The 24,959-nt window shown below is 37.3% G+C and overlaps 1 protein-coding gene and 1 pseudogene across 2 annotated transcripts in view; both read left to right on the top strand.

Annotated features, from left to right (window-relative positions):
• CTNNA3 (catenin alpha 3) overlaps nucleotides 1-24,959 on the top strand; it is a 1,694,949-nt gene that overhangs the window by 248,495 nt on the left and 1,421,495 nt on the right. The gene's annotated exons all lie outside the window — the stretch shown is intronic.
• LOC127484294 (U2 spliceosomal RNA) lies at nucleotides 11,580-11,749 on the top strand (annotated as a pseudogene).

The following is a 24,959-nucleotide window of genomic DNA, read 5'->3' as shown; positions in this document are numbered from 1 at the left end:
TCAGTAATGATTGATATTCTTATTGATATTCTTAATATGGTTTAAATATTTTGTAATTAAAGATAAGAGAGAATGAGCTAGAAAAATGGGAGGCAATGATTTTGAACTAGATACATGTAGTTTAAGTCAGGGAGGGGTTGCTGCTATTGGTAAAAGGATGTACAGATGACCATGAAATGTCTGGAGGACAAGTTTTTTGAAAGACAAGGGTTTAAAATTCTGGGGTTTGAAGGTAGTGGGATATTCAGTTATGTGGAATTAATAGGGACAGATGATAGTGAAATGATAACTAAATATGTATAATTATTATGGATAGTGATTTTAACTGTAACTAGGTTGTTTAGTTTGATGGCATGGATTGCAATTTTAGATACTCAGGGGAAGGTGGAAGGAGCAATGTTTTAAAATGATAAGCAAGTAGGCCAGCACCGCGGCTCAATGGGCTAATCCTCTGCCTGCGGCGCCAGCACACCGAACAGTCCCGGTCGGGGCACCAGATTCTGTCCCGGTTGCCCCTCTTCCAGGCCAGCTCTCTGCTGTGGCCAGGGAAGGCAGTGGAGGATGGCCCAAGTCCTTGGGCCCTGCACCCACATGGGAGACCAGGAGAAATACCTGGCTCCTGGCTTCGGATCAGCGCAATGTGCTGGCCACAGTGCGCCAGCTGCGGCGGCCATTGGAGGGTGAACCAACGGCAAAGGAAGACCTTTCTCTCTGTCTCTCTCTCTCACTGTCCACTTTGCCTGTCCAAAAAAAAAAAAAAAAAAAAAAACAGTAAAGCTTAATTTCTTTCCATTTTTAGTAAAAAAATAAAGTTTTGATATTTTCTTTTCACATTGCAGATGTTATGTTCTGCTTAGGCAAATATCAACAAATTGGTGTCTTTTTTTTTTATAGTTAACAAGAAAACAGGGATAGTTTTTTTGGTAATGAGTTTGCCTGTGGCATTCAAGTTTCATGAAAATCTTCTGTAGATCAAAGCCACAATGGGTAAGGAAAATATTCCTATCACCATCAGAATCATTGGACATATAGATTTGGACAAGCTTGCCACTACTTGTCATCTGGTCTACAAATCTAGTGGAATCCAAAGGATTCCAAAGGAATCATTGAAACAAATTTTATAAGGAGGTTTTTGAGATGGGTAAGGACTCCTTCAAGTATGCCCGGGCTTTGGATAAACTGGAAGCTGAACTTAAGACTGGTATTACCATTGACGTCTCCCCATGGAAATTTGAGACATCTCAGCATTTGTTACTTTCATTGATGCCCCAGGATATAGAGACTTTATCAAAAACATGACTACAGCCACATCTCAGGCTTACTGTACTACCCTGATTGTTGTTGATTCTGTTGGTGAGTTTGAAGTTGGTGTTTTTAAGAATGGGCAGACCCATGAGCAGGTCATTATGGCTTATATACGTGGTTGAAATAACTAATTGTTGGTGTTAAGAAAATGAATTCCCCTGGGCCATCCTGAAGCCAGAAGAGATATTGGGAAATAAGAAGTTATATGAAGAAAATTGGCCACAACTTTCTTTAAAAAGCATTTATTTAATAAATATAAATTTCAAAAGTAAAGCTTTTGGATTACAGTGGTTTTTTCCCCCATAACCAACCTCCCACCTGCAAATTATCCCATCTTCTACTTCCTCTCCCATCCATTCTTCATTAAGATTCATTTTTAATTATCTTTATATACAGAAGATCAACTTAGTATATACTAAGTGAAGATTTCAACAGATTGCATCCACACAGAAACACAAAGTATAAATCACTGTTTGAATACTAGTTTTACTGTTAATTCACATAGTGCAACACATTAAGGACAGAGATCCTACATGGGGAGTAAGTACACAGTGACTCCTGTTGTTGATTTAACAATTGACACTCTTATTTATGACATCAGTAATCACCCGAGGCTCTTGTCATGAGCTGCCAAGGCTATGGAAGCCTCTTGAGTTCACAGACTCTGACCTTATTTAGACGAGGCCATAATCAAAGTGGAAGTTCTCTCCTCCCTTCAGAGAATGGTACCTTCCTCTTTGATGGCCCGTTCTTTCCGCTGGGATCTCACTCACAGAAATCTTTCATTTAGGTCATATTTTTTTGCCAGAGTGTCTTGGCTTTCCATGCCTGAGAAATTCTCATGGGCTTTTTAGCCAGATCTGAATGCCTTTACGGCTGATTCTGAGGCCAGAGTGCTGTTTAGGGCATTAGCCATTCTATGAGTCTGCTGTGTATCTTGCTTCCCATGTTGGATCATTCTCCCCTTTTTAATTCTATCAGTTATTATTAGCAGACACTGGTCTTGTTTATGTGATCCCTTTGACACTTAATCCTATCTTTATGATCAATTATGAACTTAAACTGATCACTTTAACTAGTAAGATGGATTGGTACATGCCACCTTGATGGGATTTGGAGTCCAATGGCACGTTTCTAGCTCTACCATTAGGGGTAAGTCCAAGTGAGCGTGTGCCAAACTGTACACCTCCTCCCCGCCTTATTCACACTCTTATTTTTAGCAGGGATCAATTTTCAACATCTAAGAATAATTGTGTTTTAATTACAGAGTTCAACCAATGGTATTAAGTAGAACAAGAAAATACTAAAAAGAATAAAATAGTAAACTGTTCCTGGACAGACAGGACAAGGGCTGATCAAGTCATTGTTTCTCACAATGTCAATTTCACTTCTATAGGTTTCCTTTTAGGTGCTCAGTTAGTTGTCACCGATCAGGGAGAACATATGAGATTTCTCCCTTTGGGACTGGCTTATTTCACTCAGCATGATGTTTTCCAGATTCCTCCATCTTGTTGCAAATGACCAGATTTCATTTTTTTTTTTTACCATTGTATAGTATTCTATAGAGTACATATCCCATAATTTCTTTATCCAGTCTTCTGTTGATGGGCATTTAGGTGATTCCATGTCTTAGCTATTGTGAATTGAGCTGCAATAAACATTGAGGTGCAGACAGCTCTTTTATTTCCCAATTTGATTTCCTTTGGATAAATTCTAAGGCATGGGATGGCTGGGTCATGTGGTAGGGATATATTCAGGTTTCTGAGGAATCTCCAAACTGTCTTCCACAGTGGCTTTACCAGTTTGCATTCCCACCAACAGTGGACTAGTGTGCCTTTTCCCCCACATCCTCGCCAGCATCTGTTGTTGGTAGATTTCTGTGTGTGAGCCATTCTAACCAGGGTGAGGTGAAACCTCATTGTGGTTTTGATTTGCATTTTCTGACATCTAGTGATCCTGAACATTTTTTCATGTGTTTGTTGGCTTTCCTCTTTTGAGTTTGGATTTCCTCTTTTGAAAGATGTTATTTAGGTCCTTGGCCCATCCCTTAAGTGGGTTGTTTGTTTTGTTGTTGTGGACTTTTTTTGATCTCTTTGTAAATTCTGATTATTAATCCTTTATCAGTTGCATAGTTTGCAAATATTTTTTCACATTCTGTCGGTTGCCTCTTCACTTTTGTGACTATTTCTTTTGCATTACAGAAGCTTCTAGGTTTGATGTAATCCCATTTATTAATTATGGCTTTGACTGCCTGCACTTCCGGGGTCTTTTCCAAGAAGTCTTTGCCTGTGCCTATGTCTTGCAGGGTTTCTCCGATGTTCTCTAATAATTTGATGGTGTCAGGATTTTAGATTTAGATCTTTAATCCATGTTGAGTGGATTTTTGTGTAAGGTGAAAGGTAGGGGTCTTGCTTCATGCTTCTGCACGTGGAAATCCAGTTTTCCCAGCACCATTTGTTGAATAGACTGTCCTTGCTCCAGGAATTGGCTTTAGATCCTTGATCAAATATAAGTTGGCTGTAGATGTTTGGGTTGATTTCTGGTGTTTCAATTCTGTTCCATTGGTCTATCCATCTGTTTCTGTACCAGTACCATGCTGTTTTGATTATAACTGCCCTGTAGTATGTCCTGAAACCAGTTATTGTGATGCCTCCGGCTTTGTTTTTGTTGTACAAGATTGCTTTAGCTATTCCAGGTCTCCTTTGCCTCCATTTAAATTTCAGCATTATTTTTTTCCAGATCTGAGAAGAATGTCTTTGGTATTTTGCTTGGTATTGCATTGAATCTGTAAGTTGCTTTTGGGAGAATGGACATTTTGATGATATTGATTCTTCCAATCCATGAGCATGGAAGATTTTTCCATTTTTTAGTATCCTCTTCTATTTCTTTCTTTAAGGTTTTGTAATTCTCATTGTAGAGATCTTTGACATCCTTGGTTAAGTTTATTCCAAGGTATTTGATTGTTTTGGTAGCTATTGTAAATGTGATTGATTTTAGCAGTTCTTTCTCAGCCTTGGCATTGCCTGTGTATACAAAGGCTGTTGATTTTTGTTCATTGTTTTTATATCCTGCTACTTTGTATTGGCTACAACCTTGACACAGTAGCATTTGTGCCTATTTTTGGTTGGAACAGTGACAACATACTAGAACTAAATGTGCATATACCTTGGTTCAAGGGATGGAAAGTTAAACCTAAAAGTGGCAATGCTACTGGAACCACATTGCTAATAGTCCTGAGTTGCATCTTATCACCAGCTCATCCAGTTGACAAACCCTTGCATCTGTCCTGGGGGCCAAGTATAGACTGGTGTTCTCAAATCTGGTATTGTGGTCACCTTTGCTCTAGTCAGTGTTGCAATTAAAATAAAGTCTGTTGAAATGCACCATAGAGCTTTGAGTGAAGCTCTCCCTGGTGACAATGTGAGCTTCACTGTCAAGAGCATGTTGTCAGAGATGTTCATCATGGCAACATTGCTGTGATAGTGAAAATGATCCACATATAGAAGCAGCTGGTTTCACAGTTCAGATGATCATCCTGAACCATCCAGACCACATCAGTACATGCTTGTGCCTCTGTGTTGGATTGTTACATAGCTCACCTTGCTTGTGAGTTTGCTGAGCTGAGGGAAAGATTGATAGATGTTCTGATAAGAAGCTATAAGATGGCCCCTAGATTCTTGTTTGATAGAGTTGATCATTGGTAGAGTTGATGACATCCCATATGAGTTGAGAGCTTCTGTGATTGTCCTCTGAATTGTCTTGCTGTTTGTGATATGAGACAGACAGTTGTCTTGGGTGTACTTGGAATCAAATATATATCCTTGATGTATTTTTATAAGTAATATCACTGGAGATCATTAATTAGATTATAGAATAAATCTATTGTTTATTTCTGAATGGGTCTTTTGACTTCCTATCACATTGAACACCTTGAAGTCTTCAGCAATGAGACTTTTTAGTATCTTCTCTCTCTGCAGTATTTTCATTCTCCTCTTTAGAAAATAAAAAAGCAAATGAATAATTTAGCCCCCAAACATACAAATGGGTAATTCAGCCTAGATATTTGTAGCATTTATCCTTGCATGTTTGAATGTATTTACCATTTTAATTCCTAGGTGCTCAGAAAAAGGATGCTAGAAAATAAACTGGGCAACAAATTTTCCTCAATCTAAGTTCTGTAGCAACATTCTAGGATTATTTTGGAGAATATTAGGTGATGTACAAACAGTTGGTCCATTCATCTCTCTGGCTCATTGATGGATCCAGCTGGGTTAATGCCCCTTTTTTCTCGTTGGGTTTATATTGACCATTTATTAACTCTAAACAAGTGTACAGTGCTCAGAAATGAAAAGTTTTATAGTGTTCCTAGTAATGAGAATTGTGTATTTTAGAAAGACTAAACTTCTGTTGTTAATGTGGCAAGTTAGGAGAAGAGTCAAGATTGGGGTTATCTACTAGTTGAGTACTGGAAAAGCAAAGGTTCCTTAATTTACCATTTAAGTTGAAATTCAGGTTTTTCATTTTAGACTTATTATGGTAACCTCATTGTTCCAATGAGAATACCTTATGCTGCATTCCAATCTTTGGCAGGGGTCATAATACTTGTGAAAATTATTTATTTGATTCATTAATTCAAATATTCATTCTTTACTTAACACACATTTGTTGAGTTTCATGCACTATCCTTGATGCTAAAAATATTTTAAAAATCATGGTACCTAACCTCAAGCAGTATAAAGGTTATCTCATTGTTTAGATCAATTTATATTTGATACATGTTAATGGCCTTTAATCTCTAGATATATATATATCATATTTACTCAACTCCTTGGAACAACTCTCCGTTGTTGTTGATGATGATTTGCTTGTTAAAAGAAACACTATCAGTAAATACCAAATTTAGTTATTGATTTACTAGCATTCTTTCAGAACATATTACTTGTATAATAGAATGAGTTCAATGATACTTTTTTTTAAAGATTTATTTATTTGAAAGTCAGAATTACACACAGAGAGAAGGAGAGGCAGAGAGAGAGAGAGAGAGAGAGAGAGAGAGAGAGGAGAGAGACATCTTCCATTCACTGGCTCATTCCATAACTGGCTGCAACAGCTGGAGCTTCCTCCAATCTCCCACATGGGCACAGGGGCCCAAGGGCTTGGGCCATCCTCCACTGCTGTCCCAGGTCATAATAGAGAAGGAAGTGGAGCAGCCGGGACTCAAGCAGGCGACCATATGGGATACTGACACTGCAGGCGGTGGCTTTATCTGCTATGCCTCAGCACTGGCCCCCACTGATACATATTTGAGTTGTATGTTTTTATTAATTAAAATTTTTATTAACAATAACTATACAAGTTTATGGGGTATAAAATGACCTTTGTTATTTTCTTTGTTCTAGAAGCATTTATTTTCTAAATTTATTTTAAGATTGAACAATTTTTAACGCTTTGCCATATTCACTTCATGTGTAGATATTATATATACCTACTCATATACTATTTTTTCTTGAAAATAAGGTTGTTAATATCATATGGAAATCATGACAATGATCATAAAGTTAGGAAGGGTAAAATGTCATGTAAAATTCAATGAAGACAATATTTATAACTATCTGTATATCAAGTAATGTGACATCCACACCATTTTATACTCTTTATATATTAACTTCATTATATAAGTGAAAACTTAGCATCATAATGATTTCTAGTTCCATTCATTTTTTCATTTTGTTGCAAATAACAAGATTTCATTCTTCTTTATGGCAAAGTAATACTCCCTCATGTATACATACCACATTTTTGTTATCTAGCCATCGATTGATGAACAACTAAATTGATTCCATATCTTTACTATTGTAAATTGAACTGCTATAAAATGGAGGTGCATGTATGTCTGTCAAATGTAGACTTCACTTCCTTTGTATATATTCCCAGATATGGGAGAAATGGGTTATATGAGGAATCTCTATATGATTTCTAAAATGGTTCTAAATTTGCATCCCCACCAGCAGTGTATTTGGGTTCCCCTTTCTCCACAACCTCACCAGAATTTTTTTTTAAATTTTTTGAAAAATTTTTATATATTTATTTGAGAGGTAGAGTTACAGACAGTGTGAGGGAGAGACAGAGAGAAAGGTCTTTCTTCTGTTGATTGACTCCTCAAATGACCGCAATGGTCGGAGCTGTGCTGATCTGAAGCCAGGAGCGTGGTGCTTCTTCCCAGTCTCCCACATGAGTGCCGGTGCCCAAGAATTTGGGCCATCCTCTGCTGCTTTCCCAGGCCATAGCAGAGAGCTGGATTGGAAGAGAAGCAGCCAGGACTAGGACCAGAGCCCATTTGGGACGCCGGCGCCGCAGGTGGAGGATTAACCTACTGTGCCAGGACACTGGCCCCATTTTTTTTTTTTAATTTTTAAAAGATTTTATTTATTTACTTGAGAGGTAGAGTTACAGACAGTGAGAGGGAGAGACAGAGAGAAAGGAGCATTTGTTATTTATTGAGTTCTGACTATCCATTCTAACTGGAGTTCAGTGATACCTCACTGTGGTTTTTATTTTTAATTTCCCTGATGGATAGTAATCCTAAACATTTTTTGTGCATCTGTTGGCCATTTGTATTTCTTCCTTTGAAAAACATGTATTCATATCCTTTGCCAATTTCTTTCATTTTAAAATTTTTAATTACTTTTTAAGGGATTCAATGTAGTTTGTATATACAATGGAAGAATATATTAGTTTTCTCTTCCTCCTACCCTTCTTTAACATATTCTGAATTTACATTACAATAAAAAGGCCTAATGCTTCACCAAAAAAGAAATTTAATGAGTTAAAACCAAAAAGATCCTAGTTGTTGGGAATGTAGGCAATGGCTATAAACAGTAATTGAATGGAAAAATGACCATTTTCACATACACAATAAATTTTAAAGTAATCATGGATGTTAAAACCATAGTAGTATAAGATTCTTAACCACTGGTTTGATAAGATATAAAGCAAAGTTTTACAAAGCTGTATTTGCAGCAATGCCGGAGACCAGCTCCAGCCAGTCCAGGGGCCCCAAGGTGTGAGAGGTGCTGGTGCTCAAAGACATGAGACACACTCACAGCAAGGCTGACGGCAGGGCTCTGCTCTCGAGCACCAGGCTTCATTTCTATATCATAAGTCACATAATGATTCTTTTTTCTCACAATAGCAAGTCTGTTGTCCATTTTTTTTCTAATTACATTTTCTTTGATTTTTAAGGGCGTATTCAGAGCATGGGTTATAATCACAGACAGGTGCGAGATAATGGGCTGTCCACACAAGCCAAGGACTGGAGTGCTGTTGAGCTATGCAGAAAATGGCTACACAAGCTAGAATAGTACCTTCCTAATCTAATCTTTACTAGAAGCCCCAAGTTCAAAGCAGGCTCTTTTTAAAATGTATCCCCTCTTTTGAAGTTCTTTCTGTAACTCTAATTTCTTTATTGTACTTATTGTACTACAGTTTTGACACCCTAACCATTGTAGTATTTGTAGCATATATTGAATTAAAGCGTTATTAACATTTGTCTTTATTTTAGTGGGAAGTCTATACCAGGGAGCCTGTTGCCTTTTACTTCTTTTCCACAAACAGCTCAACGTTGCATAAAGCATTAACCCTTTCTCCTACACTAACATTCTGCTTGATTAAAATTCTACAAAGCAATGGGCATTTTGGGGGTTATGAGACTAAGTGTTCTTCCATAAAATTGGGAATACAGCAATCATTAGCGGGGCCACCAGGAAACTCCAGCTTTCTTATACAGAGTGTGGTTTCCAACAAACCTAAAACCACCAAGAGGACTGCAGCTGTCCTTCTCACACCTTGCTGAGACAGACCTTCTGCTGTGACCTTGTCAGCCAGCTGAAGTTTCCTTGGCCTCGCCATAGCAACACTGATATATACAGACATTTCTTTCTTTTTTGGATTCTTTTTTCTTAAATTTTTTTTAAATGTTAGCTCCCACATATAAGGGAGAGCATGTGGTATTCGTCTTTCTTTGTCTGGCTTATTTCATTCAACATAATGTCCTCCAGTTGCATCCATTTTGATGCAAATGGTAGAATTTCATTCTATTTTAGTAGCTGAATTATATTCTGTTGCGTATTTATACACCATGTTTTCCTTATCCATTCATCTAATGATGTGCACCTTGCTTGGTACCAAAACTTGTCTATTGTCAATAGTATTTCTATAAAAATGGTACATAGTACAGCTATCTCTCTGATTCATTGTGTTCAAGTCTTTTGGGGATATAGCCAGTAGTGGGATTGCTGGATCTTATGACAAGACTACTTCTAGTTTTTTAAGAACTCTCCACACCATTTTCATGGTGGTTGCACTAATTTATGTTCCTACCAACACTGTATAAGTGTTCCCCTTTCTCAACATCCTTATCAGCATTTATTACTCTATCTTTGGATTTTAGCTATTCTTACAGGGGTGAGGTTTTTATTTGCATTTTCCTGATGGCTAGTGATATTGAGCATTTTCTCAAATATTTGTTAGTCATTTGTATTTCTTCTTTAGAGAACTGCCAATTAGGTCTTTTGCCAATTTATTGACTGGATTGGTTGTTTTTTGTTGTTGAGTTTTTAAAGTTGCTAATATATTCTGGATACCAATCCTTTTTTGGATAGGTAGCTTGCAAATAATTTTTTCAATTTTGTTGGATGTCTACATTTCATATCGACTGTTTCCTTTCCTATGCTGAAGCTTCTGAGTTTGATATAGTTGCATTTATTTTGTTTTACTTTTGTTGTCTGTGCTTTGGGGGCCTTGTCCAAGAAATCATCCACTACACTAATGTCTTAGAGTGTTTCCCATACGTTTTCTTCTAGCAACTTCATAGTCTCCTGTCTTAAATTTAGGTCTGTGGTCCATCTTGAGTTGATTTTTGTGAGAGGTATGGATCTAATTTAATTATTCTACATATGTACACCTAGTATTGCTAGCACCATTTGTTGAAGAGATTATCCTTACTCCACTGTATGGCCTGAGCGCTTTTGTAAAAAATCAGTTGACTACATGTATGTGTATTAATTACTGGGATGTCTGTTCTGCTCCATTGATCTATGTGTTAGTTTTCATGCCAGTACCATGCTGTTTTAATTACTATTGCTTTGTATTATGCTTTGAGGTCAGGTATTGTGGTTTTAATAGCTTCATTTATTTATTTATTTTTTGCTAAGGAATTACTTTGGCTGTTTTTGGCCTTTTGTGATTTCATATGAATTTTAGCATTGTTTTTGCTAATTTGGTATTTTGATAGAGATAGAATTGAATCTGCTTTAGGTAGTATATAGACATTGTAATGGTATTGATTCTTCCAAAGGATGAGCAAAGAATATCTTCCCAGTTTTTGTGTCCTTCATGATTTCTTTCATCAATGTTTTAAAATTTATTGTAGAAATCTTTAACTTTTTTTCATTAAATTTATTCCTAAATATTTGATTTTTTTGTGGCTATCATGAATGGGATTTTCTATTGATTTCTCTTTCAGTGAGTTGTTCATTAGCAGGTAAAAAATCTACTGTTTTTGTAATCTGCAACTTTACTGAATTGGTTTATCAATTCTAGTAGCCTTCTGGTGGAGTGTTTAGGTTTTTCCATGTGCAATATCATGCCATCTGCAAACATGGCTGATTTGACTTCCTCTTTGCCAGTTTCAATGCCCTTTATTTCTTTCTCCTCCCTAACTAATCTTGCTAAAGCTTCCAGTACAATATTGAATAAAACTGGTGAATATAGCCATCCTTGTCTTCTTCCAGAAGTGAGGGGAAATGCTTTCAGGTTTCCCTCTTTCAGTATGATATTGGATTTTGATTTGTCATTAATAACCTTATAATTTTGAGGTATGTTCCTACTATCCCTATTTTGTAGAGATTTTTTTTTATAATGAAGTAGTGTTGAGTCTTATCAAGTGCTTTCTCTGAATCCTTTGAGATAACCATATGTTTTTTATTCTTCATTCTTTTGATGTGATTTTGGACATTTATTGATTTGTGCTTGTTGAACCATGCTTGCATTTCTTGGATAAATCCCACTAGATCATGATGTATGATCTTTTTAATGTGGTTTTGAATTTTGTTTGCTAATATTTTGTTTGGAATCTTTGTATCTATGTTCATTAAGAACATAGGTCTGTAGTTTTCATGTCATGTTTTTGTTCAGCTTTGGTATCAAAGTGTTGCTGCAGAGAGTTTAACAGAATTCTATCCTGTCAATATTTTGAAATAGTTTTAAAGTGGTTTATTGCTTTCAGCCTTTTGACTAAGATCAAGTGTAGTATCTGTTCTTATCAGTTTAAAGTGGTTGGAGTTAGTTCATCTTTGAATGTTTTATAGAATTCAGTAGTAAAACCATCAGGTCCCGGACTTTTCCTTGATGGAAAAGTTTCAGTACTGTCTTAATGTCATTGCTAGTTATGGATCTATTTAGGTTGTCTGTCTCTTCTTATTTTAATCTTTGTAGATTATATGAATTGAGTAATTCATCCTTTTTTTTTCGAGGTTTTCCAGTTTATTAGCATATTTTTCTATAATAGTTTCTTATGACCCTTTGTATTCAGTGGTGTCAGTTGTAATGTTTCTTTTTTCATCTCTAATATTATTTATTGGATATTTTTCTTTTTTTTTCTGGCTATTGGTTTACCTATTTTGTTTATCATTTCAAAAAACCAACTTTTTCTATCTTTTGTATGTTTTTATTTTCAAATTCATTGATTTCTGCTCTGATCCTTATTATTTCTTGCCTCCTGCTGATTGGTTTTGGTTGTTTTGTTCTTGCTTTTCCAAGTCTAAATATGCATCATTAGTTCTTTAATTTGATAAATTTCTCTCTTTTGAATGTAAACACTTAATGCTATAAATTTCCCTCTTAATACTGGTTTTTCTGTATCCCACAGGTTTTGATACTCTGTGTTTTCATTTTCATTTGTTTCAATAAATTTTTTTATTACTTCAGTGACTCATTGATCATTCAGTAGCATGTTGTTTAATTTCCAAGTATTTATGAGTATTCTATTTTTCTTTTTGTTGTTGATTTCTAGTTTTGTTTCTTTATGGCTTGTGAAAATACATGGTATTATTGAAATTGTTTGAAATTTACTCAGACTTGGTCTATGGCTTAACATATGGTCTGTCTTAGAAAATTTTGCATTTGTTGATAAGAAGAATGTATATTCTGTAATTGTTGGGTGAAATGTGGTATAGATGTTGTTAGGTCGATTTGCTTGATAGTTTCAACTCTAATGTATCTCTCTTGGTTTTCTGTCTAGGAAACTTGTCCATTGATGAGTGTGGGGAGTTGAAGTTATCCATTATAATTGCACTGGAATCTATATGTCCCTTTAGGTCTTACAGTATTTGCTATATATATCTGGGTAGTCCTATGTTGGGTGCATATATATTTATGATTGTTATGTCTTCTTGCTGAATTGAACTTTTAATATAAAATCCTTTATCTCTTTTTTACAGTTTTTGATTTAAGTCTGTTTCATGTGCTATCTGTGTACCTAGCCTGATCATTTTTGGTTTCTGTTTGCCTGATATATCTTTTTCCAGACCTTCAGTTTCAGTCTATATGTATCTTTGTTAAATGAGTTTCTTATAAGAAGAATATAGTTGGGTCTTGGTTTTTTAATCCATTCAGTCAACCTGACTCTTGTCTTTTTCTCTTCTTTTGTTTTTTTTTAAAGACCTAAATCTTTTGACTGGAGAATTTAATCCATTTCCATTCAAGGCTAGAATTATAGATAAGAACTAACACCTGCCATTTTGTTGATTGGATACTGATTATACTTGCTTAGCAGTAAATTGATTGTCATGTAGTTTCATGATGTTCACTTCTAATGCTGGACTCCCTTCAGAATTTCTTATAAAGCTGGTCTTGTGGTGGTGAATTCTAATTTTTGCTTATCTGGAAAATACCTTATTTCTCCTTCACTTTTAAAGAATTGCTTCACTGCATAGCATATTCTTTGTTGGAAGTTTTTTTTTTTCTTTTAAGGCCTTGAATATATCATTCTATTCTCTTCTGGACTGTAGAGTTTCCACCAAGAAGTCCGATGTTAATCTAATTGGTTTTTCTTCATATGTACTTGATGCTTTTCTCTTACTGTCTTGACTGGTAAAATGGTGACTCACAGCTGACAGCTGACACTGTCTATGTCTTCTTGCTTCTTGTCCCATGTAGTCTTCATTGTTTCATCATTTCTCCATCAAAAGTTTCCATCAATCAGACCTGTGGAAACATGGTCCTTCCATGATTCTTTTCATATCCCAGAGTACCTGAAGTCAACATGGCTATACTGTATTCAGCCATCTTGGATCTCTCAGTGATTTTTTTTACTTTTTTTTTATTATTTTTTGATAGGCAGAGTGGACAGTGAGAGAGAGACAGGGAGAAAAGTCTTCCTTTTTCCATTGGTTCACCCCCCAATGGCCGCTGTGGCTGGTGCGCTGTGGCTGGCGCACCACACTGATCCAAAGCCAGGAGCCAGGTACTTCTCTTGGTCTCCCGTGTGGGTGCAGGGCCCAAGGACTTGGGCCATCTTCCACTGCACTCCCAGGCCATAGCAGAGAGCTGGCCTGGAAGAGGGGCAACCGGGACAGAATCCGGTGCCCTGACCAGGACTAGAACCCGGTGTGCCGGCGCCACAAGCGGAGGATTAGCCTATTGAGCCATGGCACCGGCCTCAGTGATATTTTTTAAACACAATAATAAATTAGTAAATGTTGCACTGAATTGAAGTTTAGGAGTTTAGGGAGATTTCTCAGAAACTGTAATCCAGTGGTTATCATAGGCTGCATAATCAGGTGTGTTGAAGATTTATTTTTTTTATGGTCTGTGCCCCCGCAAAAAATAGATTCTTAGAGTGAGGTCTAAATTTTAACATGCAGCAGGCTTGAGAATCGCTCTTGTACAGTGCCTGATCGCATGAACGACATGCAAAGTATCAGTTCCATTATCTGAATTTTACAGGTAAGAATGCTGATATTCAGACAATGAAGTAAGTTGTCCAAAGCCTTAGAGCTAGTAGCTGTCAGTGGCAGGATCAGAATCCACACCTTCTAGATATAAAGCCTTTCCCATTTCTTTTTTTTTAAATTTTATTTAGTAATAAAAAATTTCCAAAGTAAAGTTTATGGATTACAATGGCTTCCCCACCCATAACTTCCCTCCCACTCACACCCCTCCCATCTCCCGCTCCCTCTCCCATTCCATTCACATCAAGATTCATTTTCAATTATCTTTATATACAGAAGATCAATTCAGTATATATTAAGTAAAGATTTCATCAGTTTGCACCTACACAGAAACACAAAGTGTAAAATACTGTTTCAGTACTAGTTATAGCATTACTTCACATTGGACAACACACTAAGGACAGATCCCACATGAGAAGTAAGTACACAGTGATTCCTGTTGTTAACTTAACAATTTGACACTCCTGTTTATGGCGTCAGTAATCTCCCTAGGCTCTAGTCATGAGTTGCCAAGGCTATGGAAGCCTTTTTTGTTCGCCGACTTCGATCTTATTCCGATAGGGTCATAGTCAAAGTGGAAGTTCTCTTGTGGGGAGCAACTGGGAGCAACTCGGACTAGACTAAATTACTGGAATTAAGACTTATTCTATGCATCTGCTTTCCCACAATATGGCGCTGAGAAGGGAAACAGCTTCTACACAGCTGCCTCCAGTTCAACCAATAAACTGTGGGACCTGCTCCTGATTGGAGGAGAGCAGCGTACTCAGTGTGTGGGCAGCCGAGTTGGGATTGGTGGAAGAGGACTATAAAGGAGGAGAGAGACAACATGCACCAGGAACATCTAAGGGGAACATCTAAGGGGAACACCTGTGCAGCCCCCAAGAGAGCCGGCCGGCGGTGTGCCGCTCCCCCGCGGAAGTGGGGAATGTGGCAGGGGGAACCGCCCTTCCACGGAGGTGGAAGGACCAGCAGCCAACCCGGGAAGAACCAGCAGCAAACCCGGGGAGGGCCGAGCAGACGAAAGAACAGCGCAGGGTCCTGTGTCGTTCCTCCACGAAGACGGGGAGCGACATTCTCTCTTCCCTTCAGAGAAAGGTACCTTCTTCTTTGATGGCCCTTTTCTTTCCACTGGGATCTCACTTGTAGAGATCTTTCATTTAGGTCTTCTTCTTCTTCTTTTTTTTTTTTTTTCCAGGGTGTCTTGGCTTTCCATGTCTAAAATACTCTCATGGGCTCTTCAGCCAGATCCAAATGCCTTAAGGGCTGATTCTGAGGCCAGAGTGCTATTTAGGACATCTGCCATTCTATGAGTCTGCTGTGTATCCTGCTTCCCATGTTGGATCATTCTCTCCCTTTTTGATTCTATCAGTTAGTATTAGCAGACACTAATCATGTACTCTATAGAAAACTATACAGCAGTCAAAAACAATGAAATCCAGTCATTTGCAACAAAATGGAGAAATCTGGAAAACATTATGCTGAGTGAATTAAGCCAGTCCCAAAGGGACAAATCTCATATATTCTCCCTGATCTGTGACAACTGAGTACCAAAGCGAAACCTGTTGAAGTGAAATAGACACTATGAGAAACAGTGACTTGATCAGCCCTTGTCCTGACTGTTGATGAACAACGTAATACTTTATCCCTTTTAGTATTTTTTTTTGTTCTACTTAATACTATTGGTTGAACTCTGTAATTAACACACAATTATTCAATTATTCTTAGGTGTTTAAATTTAACTGAAAAGTTATCCCTGTTAAATATAAGAGTGGGAATAAGAGAGGGAGGGAGATGTACAATTTGGGACATGCTCAAGCTGACTTGCCCCAAATGGTAGAGTTAAAAACGTGCCAGGGGATTCCAATACAATCCCATCAAGGTGGCATGTACCAATGCCATCTCACTAGTCCAAGTGATCAATTTCAGTTCACAATTGATCACACTGATAGGTTTAAGAGTCAAAGGGATCACACAAACAAGACTAGTGTCTGCTAATACTGATAGAATAAAAAAGGGAGAGAACAATCCTTTCCCATTTCTAAAATATGTTGCTCCTCAAATATATTACACTTGTGTCCTCCTCTTCTAATTTTATTTCTAATGTTTTCTGATAATTTCTTTCCTGCTGATTGGCCATGGTATATGTACCTGGATTTAATATCAGTAATGATTAGAGTGGAAGGGATAGAGGAAATAATGTACCACTGGGCTCTTTCCCGTTACAGTTGATAGTTTCAAGAAAGGCCTGAAGACACAAGAGATAATAGGATAGTAGGATTTCTATTATTTCATAATGCTTACTTTTACTTGTTTAATCCATAGTGATAATATTGGGGCAATAATCAGCTTTAGTAAAAATAATGAATTGGACCTATATGTTAGCTATGGCCACAGCTAATACACAGAGGAAATGGGACACTTATATCTTTCGGTTTCAACTTTGAATAGGATGCTTAGGTTGCAGAAATGTGGCATGATCTATCAGAAGACCTTTTTTTTTTGTTTTTGCATAAAAATATTTTAGATTTCAGTGAGAAGGGAGATACACCGCTTTGAACTTTTTCATTTGCAAGAAAGGGAGACTTTAGAGTATTATTCTTTTCCTGTGGGAATTTTATCACCTAGATAATTATCCCAAGCCAAAGAGTAAATGTATCAGTAGAGGTATCCCTTGCTCACTGTTTACAAAACTCTAATGGAAAGTTGTGAAAAATATCAAAGGAATTGCCTCTTCAAACCTTGTTATGGTAGCATTTTAATCATCACTGGAGGCAAATCCTACAATTTTGGGTATCATAGGATCTGGTTGATAGACTTTTTGTTACATACTCAAAGATAGTCACTTTTCTTATGATCATTCCTGTACCCTGGTCACACTTCTTCTTCTTTTTTTTTTTTTTTTTTTTGACAGGCTGAGTGGACAGTGAGAGAGAGACAGAGAAAAAGGTCTTCCTTTTGCTGTTGGTTCACCCTCCAGTGGCCACCGCGGCCGGCATGCTGTGACCGGCGCACCACGCTGATCCAAAGGCAGGAGCCAGGTGCTTATCCTGGTCTCCCATGGGGTGCAGGGCCCAAGCACTGGGCCATCCTCCACTGCACTCCCTGGCCACAGCAGAGAGCTGGCCTGGAAGAGGGGCAACCGGGACAGAATCCAGCGCCCCGACCGGGACTAGAACCCAATGTGCTGGCACCGCAAGGCAAAGGATTAGCTTATTGAGCTGTGGCGCCAGTCCTTGGTCACACTTCTGTCATTACACTTAAATTATTGTATTGAAGTATATTTGTTTATATCTCTTCCCTGCTTGTCTGTGCATTTCTACAGGAAAATACTGTGTTTCAGCTGTTTACCTAGTTCCAAGCATAGTGGTTGGCATATATTAAATGCTTAATATATGTTTGGTAAAATAAATTGCTTTTATGTTTTGATAATCTTTTTTAGGAAGTGGAATTTTGAGCCTGACTTCTAGTTGATATCAAATTATTCTCTCTAGGAACTGTGTGTCAGAGTGTTTCAGAGAGTACATTAAAATCTCAGCAGTTATTTTTCTAAGCTACATCTTTTCCTTTTGTTAGAAGACAGTATTTATCCTAGTGAACAGCCCATTTGGGGCAGTTCATCCAGATTTGAGTATCAAATTTAACATAATAGGAAGTCACAAATCCCTTTGGCTAGAAAGTGCAAAGTCTGACACTTCTTCTAGAAAGGCAACTTTGTATTAATTTACTCTTTTTTATTCATGGAAAGGTTAAAAAAAAAAACCTCTATAAACATTTTATCATTACTCAGAGATAATAAACAGCATCCTGGTCAACCACTTATGCTTTTAATAAACATGTTTTATGCTTTGTATATAATTTCTTAAAAATTATAGCCTAGCTTGGGTTTTAAATACTTAGTTACACTATCTTGCTGGTAGATGGTATTCTTTGAAATTATGTTTCAGTGGTTTATAAGGTTTAGAAAACGTGAAGCTTTTCCCTTATGCTTAGTTGTAGAAAATATGTTCTTTTTTATTTCAAAATTTATTTTAAATTTGCGTACAGTAAAATTCACTTTTTAACATATACAGTTTTATGAATTTTGGCAAATGGGTAAAATCATATCATTACCACAGTTAAGATACAGAATTGTTCCAACCTACCTCCCTGGACATTCCCTTATACTAGCCCTTTGAAGTCAAATCTCTCTGCATCTTTAACGCTAACCACTGATCTGTTTTGTCTTTTCTCGAGTGTTATATAAATGAATGGAATTATGCAGTGCCCACCCTTTTTAGTTTGGCTTCTTTCACTTAGCAAAAAGCATTTGAAATTCACCACTTTATTGCATATATCAATGGTTTGTTCTTTATTGCTGAGTATTGTCTCACAGAAGGGATATGCCACTGTTTTCATGCAATCTCCATTTCAGGGAAATGCGGGTGATTTACAGCTCTTGGTTATTATGAATAAAGCCAATATAAATATCCACATACAAATTTTTTCTTTGTTTTGGTTTCAGTTGTGTAAATACATAGGAGTAGGATTTCTGTATGTTGTATGCTAAGTGTTTATTTAACTTTATAAGAAACTGGCCACTGTTTTCTGTAGTGTCTGTAGCATTTTACATCCTCCTCAGCAACCTATGGAAGTTGTAGTTGCTCTGCATCCTCACCAGTGTCCGGTATTTTCTGTTTTATTTTAGTTTTTCTTTTTTTCAGTATGTGGTGGTGTAAAGATGATTCTCTGTCGTCTTGATTAGGTATGTTGGTGATGGAGGCAGGAGTTATTTTTTTTTTATTGCTTTCATTAACACAGACCTTTGTGACCAGAATCCAAAAACTCAAGTTTATTGCTGTTGTTCCAAGCAACTGTTTTAGTCTGTTTATCAAGGAAACTCATAGTGCTATAGAGAGAATAAGTTATTACTGGAGATCAGGAGTACCCTTTTATGACTACATATTAAATGAAAGCAACATGCTGCCCTCTTAACTGTCTTTCCCATCTGTTCCATGCATTCTGTTCCTAGCAGTCTGGAATTTCTTCAAACTATCATTTATTCATGACCCTTCACTGATTATCTCATAAACCTGGTATGGTCAATTACTTAGGACAGAGACTCTGGCATCAACTAGATGTGGTTTTACCCTCAGCTCTGCAATACACCAGCTTAGTGACCTTGACAAATTGATATATCTAAACCTCAGTTTTGGGGCCGGCACCGTAGCTCACTTGGTTAATCCTCCACCTGCGGTGCCGGCATCCCATATGGGCACTGGGTTCTAGTCCTGGTTGCTCCTCTTCCAGTCCAGCTCTCTGCTGTGGCCCGGGAGGGCAGTAGAGGATGGTCCAAGTATTTGGGCCCCTGCACCCGCATGGGAGACCTGGAAGAAGCACCTGACTCCTGGCTTTGGATTGGTGCAGCGCTGGCTGTAGCGGCCATTTGGGGAGTGAACCAAAGGAAGGAAGGCCTTTCTTTCTGTCTCACTCTCACTGTCTATAACTCTACCTGTCAAATAAATAAATAAAAAAAGTCTTTGTTAAAAGAAAAAAAAAATAAACCTCAGTTTCTCATTTTCAAACAGTTAATTGTAGAACTTATAGGAAGCATTTTGTAGGAGTGTTCGGGGCTCAATACATGTCAGAAATTAATAATTAAGTAACATCTATAAGAAAACTCAATTTATTTGGGCAGCCTTGTCTATCACAGTTTATCATTGCAAATCTGACATAGTTAAAACTGCTTTAGCACCTTTGTTTAATTCTGCTGTGTAGGAGTTCACATTTTGATACAATTAACACATGTCTAAGCATGGATGATGAACAAGTAGGTAGTTTAGGAGGAGTTGTTTTGCTTGGGAAATTCAGGCAGAAGCTGGAAAAGAACAATTAGTAAATTCTGCTGGTAGATAGCTTGCCAAGGCCATTAAGTCATGATGCTGTGTGTGTGTGTGTGTGTGTGTGTGTATATAAGACACTTAACACGAAATCTACTCTCTTAACAAAATTTTAAAGATACAATACAGTATCATTAACTCTACGTGCAATGTTGTGATTTCTATTACTTACATTTCTTGGCTAGAACTTTATGTTCCGTGATTAGCAAATTCCCAATTCTCATTTCTCCAGAACCTGGTAACCACTATTCTACAATTTGAATTTCCAAATTTAACTATTTCAGATAACTCAGATAAGTGGAATGATGTGTTACTTGTCCTTTTTTGACTGACTTACGTTTTTTTAGCATGTTGTCTTCAAGGTCCGTCTATGTTCTTGTATATAGCAGGATTTACTTATTTTTTTTCAAATTGAAAAGTTCTTTTATTTGTTTTATTTTTTAAAGCTTTTATATAATGAATGCAAATTTTGCAGGTACAACTTTAGGAATATAGTGGGTTCCTCCCACCATACCCACCCTCTTACTCCCACTCTTGTCCTATCTGCTACTCCCTTTCCCATCCCATTCTTCATTAAGATTCATTTTTAATTAATTTTATATACAGAAGACCAACTCTATACTGAGTAAAGATTTCAACAGTTTGCACCCCCTGCCACATACAACATAAAAAGTACTGTTAGAAAACAAGTTTTCCAGTTAATTCTCATGGCACAACTCATTAAGGACAGAGGTCCTACATAGAGAGTAAGTGCACAATGACTTTTGTTGTTAATTTAATAATTAACACTCTTATTTATGATGCCAGTGATCACCTGAGGCTCTTGCCATGAGCTGCCAAGGCTATGCAAGCCTTGTGTGACCACAAACTGCATCAGTATTTAGACAAGGCCATAAGCAAAGTAGAAGTTCTCTCCTTCCTTCAGAGAAAAGTACATCTTTCTTTGATGGCCCCTTCTTTCTCTATGTTAAGTAAAGAGTTCAATGTATAATATGAAGATGAGAAAAGAAAATAATAAAAAACTATTCCTTGACAGCAAGACAGGGGCTGTTGAAGTCGTTGTTTCTCAAAGTGTCAATTTCACTTCCACAGCTTTCGTTTTAGGTGTGCAACTAATTCTCACAGATCAGGGAGAATATACAGTATTTGTTCCTTTGGGTCTGGTTTATTTAACTAAGTATGAACTTTTCCAGATTGATTCATTTTTTGCAAATGACTAGATTTCATTTTTTTTACTGCTGTATAGTACTCCATGGTGTACATGGCCTATAATTTCTTTATCCAGTCTTCATTGATGGGCAATTAGGTTGACTCCATGTCTTAGCTATTGTGAATTGAGCTGCAATAAACATTGAGGTGCAGATAGCTCTTTTGTTGACTGATTTCATTTCTCTTGAGTAAATTCCCAGGAGTAGGATGACTGGGTCATATGATAAGTCTATATTAAGATTTTTTTTTAACTTTTATTCAATGAATATAAACTTCCAAAGTACAGTTTATGGATTACAATGGCTTCCCCCCATAACGTCCCTCCCACCCGCAACCCGCCCCTTTCCCACTCCCTCTCCCCTTCCATTCACATCAAGATTAATTTTCTTTTTTTTTTTTTATCTTTTATTTAATGAATATAAATTTCCAAAGTACGTCTCATGGGTTACAATGGCTTTCCCCCCCATACCGTCCCTCCCACCCACAACCCTCCCCTTTCCCACTCCCTCTCCCCTTCCATTCACATCAAGATTCATTTTCGATTATCTTAGTATACAGAAGATCAGCTTAGTATACCTTAAGTAAGGATTTCAACAGTTTGTTCCCACACAGAAACATAAAGTGAAAAATAATAGATGATTTTTTTTTAAATGATGATGAAATCAGATCAGACCTATTGTCATGTTTAATCCCAGTGAGAGTCAAGTTGGGAATTGATAGTTTCTTTTTTTTTTTTTTTAACAGAAGATCAGTTTAGTGTACATTAAGTAAAGATTTCAATCGTTTGCACCCCCATAGAAACACAAAGTGAAATATACTGTTTGAGTACTCGTTATAGCATTAAGCCTCAGTGTACAGCACATTAAGGACAGAGATCCTACATGAGGAGTAAGTGCACAGTGACTCCTGTTGTTGACTTTACAAATTGACACTCCTGTTTATGGCATCAGTAATCTCCCTATGCACCAGTCATGAGTTTCCAAGGCTATGGAAGCCCCTTGAGTTCTCCGACTCTTATCTTGTTTAGACAAGGTCATAGTCAAAGTGGAGGTTCTCTCCTCCCTTCAGAGAAAGGCACCTCCCTCTTTGAAGACCTGTTCTTTCCACTGGGATCTCACTCACAGAGATCTTTTTGCCAGAGTGTCTTGGCTTTCCATGCCTGAAATACTCTCATGGGCTTTTCAGCTGGATCCGCATGCCTTCAGGGCTGATTCTGAGGCCAGAGTGCTGTTTAGGACATCTGCCATTCTATGGGTCTGCTGTGTATCTCACTTCCCATGTTGGATCATTCTCTCCCTTTTTGATTCTATCAGCTAGTATTTGCAGACACTAGTCTTGTTTATGTGATCCCTTTGGTTCTTAGTCCTATCATTACGATCAATTGTGAACAGAAATTGATCACTGGGACTAGTGAGATGGCATTGGTACATGCCACCTTGATGGGATTGAATTGGAATCCCCTGGTATGTTTCTAACTCTACCATTTGGGGCAAGTCAGCTTGAGCATGTCTCGAATTGCACATCTCTTCCCTCTCTTATTCCCACTCTTATATTTAACACTGATCACTTTTCAGTTAAGTTTCAGCACTTAAGAAGAATTGTGTATTGATTACAGTATTCAACCAAAAGTATCAAGTAGAACAAACAAAAAAATACTAAGAGGGATAACATATTAAGTTGTTCATCAACAGTCAGGGCAAGGGCTGATCAAGTCACCATTATTAAGATTTTTGAGGTATCTCCATACTATCTTCCATAGTGGCTTTACCATTTTGCATTCCCACCAAGAGTGGATTAGGGTACCTTTTCCCCCACATCCTCACCAGCATTTGTTGTTTATTCATTTTTGTATGATAAGCATTATAACGAAACCTAATTGTGGTTTTGATTTGCATTTCCCTGAGATCTAGTGATCCTGAACATTTTTTCATGTGTCTGTTGGCCTTTTGGATTTCCTCTTTTGAAAAAATGTCTGTTTAAGTCCTTTGCCCATCTCTTAACTGGGTTGTTTGTTTTGTTGTTGTGGAGTTTCTTGATCTCTTTGTAGATTCCGGTTATTAATCCTTTATCAATTGTGTAGTTTGCAAATAATTACTCTCATTCTGTCAGTTCCCTCTTTACTTTCCAAACTGTTTTTTTTTCTATACAGAGGCTCCTCAATTTGAAACAATCCCATTTTTAAATATTGGCCTTGACTGCCTGTGCCTCTGGCATCTTTTCTAGGAATTCTTTGCCTGTGCCAATGTCTTGCAGGGTTTCCCCAATGTTCTCAATTAATTTGATGGTGTTGGACCATAGATTTAGATTATTAATCCATTTTGAGTGGATTTTTGTGTAAGGTATAAGGTAGGGGTCTTACTTCACAGTTCTGCATGTTGAAATCCAGGTTTCCAGTACCATTTGTTGAAGAGACAGTCCTTGCTCCTTAGATTGGTTTTAGCTCCTTGGTCAAATATAAGTTGGTTTTAGATGTTTGGATTGATTTCTGGGGTTTCTATTTGTTCCATTGGTTTATCGATCTATTTTGTACTAGTACAAGGCTGTTTTGATTATAACTGCATTGTAGTATGTTTTAAAATCTGGTATTATGATGACTCTGGTTTTGTTTTTGCTGTTTAGATTGCTTTAGCTATTCGAAGTCTCCTCTGTCTCCATATGAATTTCAGCATCGTTTTTTCTAGATCAGAAAAGAATGTCTTTGGTATTTCAATTGGTATCACATTGAATCTGTACATTGCTTTTGGAAAAATGGACATTTTGATGATATTGATTCTTCCAATCCATGAACATGGCAGATTTTTCCTTTTTTGTTATCTTCTTCTCTTTCTTTCTTTCTTTGACAGTCAGAGTTAGACAGTGAGAGAGAGAGAGACAGAGAGAAAGGTCTTCCTTTTTCCGTTGGTTTACCCCCCAAGTGGCTGCTAAGGCCGGTGCATCTCCCATGTGGCTGCAGGGCCCAAGAATCTGGGCCATCCTCCACTGCACTCCCGGGCCATAGCAGAGAGCTGGACTGGAAGAGGGGCAACCGGGACAGAACCAGAGCCCCAACCGGGACTAGATCCCCGGGGTGCCGGCACTGCAGGCAGAAGATTAGCCTAGTGAGCCGCGGCGCTGGCCCTTCTTCTATTTCTTTCTTTAATATTTTGTAATTCTCATCATATAGATCTTTGACATCTTGATTAAATTTATTTCAAGGTATTTGATTTTTTTTAGCTATTGTAAATGAGTTTTATCTTAGAAGTTCTTCCTCAGCCATGACATTGCCTGTGTATACAAAGGCTATTGATTTTTGTGTATTGACTTTATATCCTGCTACTTTACCAAACTCTTCTGTGAGTTCCTATAGTGTCTTAGTGGAGTTTTTTGGATTCCCTATATTTAGAATCATATCATCTACAAATATGGATAGTTTGACTTCCTCCTTCAAATTTATATCTCTTTAATTTCTTTTTCTTGCCTAAAGGCCTTGCCTAAAAATTCCAGGACTCTGCAACTGATAAAGGATTAATATCCAGTATCAATAAAGAACTCAAAAAACCCAACAACAACAAAACAAATA

The sequence above is a fragment of the Oryctolagus cuniculus genome, chromosome 15, assembly GCF_051225735.1.
Source record: "Oryctolagus cuniculus isolate XC-2025 breed Fujian yellow rabbit chromosome 15, ASM5122573v1, whole genome shotgun sequence".
Taxonomy (NCBI): Eukaryota; Metazoa; Chordata; class Mammalia; order Lagomorpha; family Leporidae; genus Oryctolagus; species Oryctolagus cuniculus.
The sequence above is the reverse complement of the archived record's forward strand: the minus strand, read 5'-3'. Positions and strand labels throughout refer to the sequence as shown.